This window comes from Mandrillus leucophaeus, unplaced genomic scaffold (genome assembly GCF_000951045.1).
Source record: "Mandrillus leucophaeus isolate KB7577 unplaced genomic scaffold, Mleu.le_1.0 Scaffold146, whole genome shotgun sequence".
NCBI classification, from domain to species: Eukaryota; Metazoa; Chordata; class Mammalia; order Primates; family Cercopithecidae; genus Mandrillus; species Mandrillus leucophaeus.
This window is the reverse complement of record NW_012101432.1, coordinates 3,759,284-3,761,365: the sequence shown is the minus strand read 5'-3', so window position 1 is coordinate 3,761,365 and position 2,082 is coordinate 3,759,284. Positions and strand designations below refer to the sequence as shown.

At 45.2% G+C, this 2,082-nt stretch overlaps 1 protein-coding gene across 1 annotated transcript in view; it reads right to left on the bottom strand.

Moving 5' to 3' along the window:
* Positions 1–286: 286 nt before the first annotated feature.
* The window catches only part of LOC105535442 (formiminotransferase N-terminal subdomain-containing protein), a 100,705-nt gene continuing 98,909 nt past the window's right edge, over positions 287–2,082 (bottom strand). The window contains exon 4 of the transcript XR_001005427.1: positions 287–582. The gene's annotated coding sequence lies outside the window, so the exon portion shown is untranslated. The remainder of the gene's footprint in view (positions 583–2,082) is intronic.

Sequence of the window (2,082 nt, the reverse complement as noted above, 5' to 3'; positions counted from 1 at the left end):
AGCTAATTACAAAGTTCAGGCAACCCAACTGTTTCCCATAGCAGAGAGAAAGTTCTGCCTTCTTGATCGTATGCAGTATTCAAACATCGCAGTTAACTGGAAAGAGGCTCAGAGACTATTGGCAACCCTGTCATTTACAACCAGTTAATGATAAATTTGGGACTGGAATCTACTTTTCCTGTCCCTTAGGCCAGGGCTCCTTCCGGAGTGTAAAACAAACAAACACAAATGCCTTTAACACCTTGTATATAAGTGGGTGAGTCAGTCCAATTTTATAAACAAATTATTTTGAAAAACAGAGTTAAACGCTTTTTATTGTATATCTTTAAAATGAATTTTTAAAAGATATATGGGGAAACATTCTTTTAAAAATGCAAATGCAATATACCCTCTATTTAGAATTTAGTAATTCTGGGTATGGTATAATTTTCTATCTTTTTTAAAAGAATTAAATGATACTGTGTGTTGGTTTTCCTCCATGAGTCACCCCAGATCCATTCTGTGGATTGCTCCGCCCTGCTCTGGTTCCTGGATGTTGACCTCGCAACAGCACTTGTCTTTAGGCTTGGTTGCATTTGTCCACTGGGAATAAGGGAAGGAGAGATTAGTGTTTGGAAGAGAAAGAGTGGTTGGGGCATTACCCCTCTCCACTCAACTCCCATTCCTCTCCCTGCTTCACTGTCTGGCTGACAGTAGCTACCTGGCAGCTCTCTCCTAAGGCTTCAGGTTCTCTGGCTTCTGGTGACAGTGGTCCCTAAGTCACTCGCTTTCACTTACTGATGGCTTTGACCCAGCCCATGCCTCTGTAAGTAGTCCCTTCACTACTCTGTTTTTCAGTTAATCCTTTGAATACTCCAGCAGTTTCTTGCCACGACCCTGACTGCTCCCTGCACAGAGTAAGAAGCCTGCAGGTATCCATGAATATGCTGGTGTAATGACAGCAACTGGTAAATGAAGGCTCATGCCACCCCTGAATAAATCCCAGCCAGGGCCACATCAGGTCCTGCACAACCCAGGTCTGCCTTTCTGCATGCTCTGCCCCTGTTGGCAGAGGCAATCTACCATGGACCTGAGCGTGCTGCCTATTCTCACTGTGTATGTTGAAAATGCAAGACTCCGGCCGCCCTTGACCCAGGCTGGTTGGATGAGATTACGTCTCTCTCCAGGACAAAAAGAGCAGTCTTGCTTACCACTTGCCATAAATAGAGCAGTGGGTTCCTGATCTCGACGTTTCTCAGGTGGACACATCTCACTGAGTACATGCCACCCACCTGGCCCGTCTGTGTTGCCCTCCTGGGACTTTGGAGACAAAGGAAACTGAGGAAAACCTGATGCTAAATATTGCTGGCTGTGCTATGAGCCTAACCCAGGAGGCTCATGTCATCTTCTGGTATCCATGAAATAGTAACAGGCTAATTTATGAGCCTGTAAATAGGGTAAAATCCCAAACCCCAACATCTTCATCCACTACACCCCAGCCATGCTGGCTTCCTGTCCTGGGTCCTGTCTTCAGGATTTTGCACTTGCTGTGACTTTCATGTGGGATGCTCTGTCCCAAGTCTTCACATGTCTGTTCGGACTTTTCTCAAGCCTCAGGTCACTTACCTCCTCAGAAGCCACCCTCACCACCTGATCCAAAGTTGTTCTATTTTATTTTCTTCTTAACATTGTTTACTATCTCACATTATCTTTCAGTTGTTTGTTTAATGCAGGGGTGTCCAATCTTTTGGCTTCCCTGGGCCACATTGAAAGAAGAAGAATTGTCTTGGGACACACATAAAATACATTAACACTAACGATAGCCAATGGGAAAAAAAAAAAACAAACAACTCGTAACGTTTTCAGGAAGTTTACAAATTTGTGGCCGGGCGGGGTGGCTCATGACTATAATCCCAGCACTTTGGGAGGCCAAGGTGGGTAGATCACGAGGTCAGGAGTTTGAGACCAGCATGGCCAATATCTTGAAACCCCATCTCTACTAAAAATACAAAAATTAGCCAAGCATGGTAGTGGGCGCCTGTAGTCCCAGCTACTCGGGAGGCTGAGGCAGGAGAATCACTTGAACCTGGGAGGTGGAGGTTG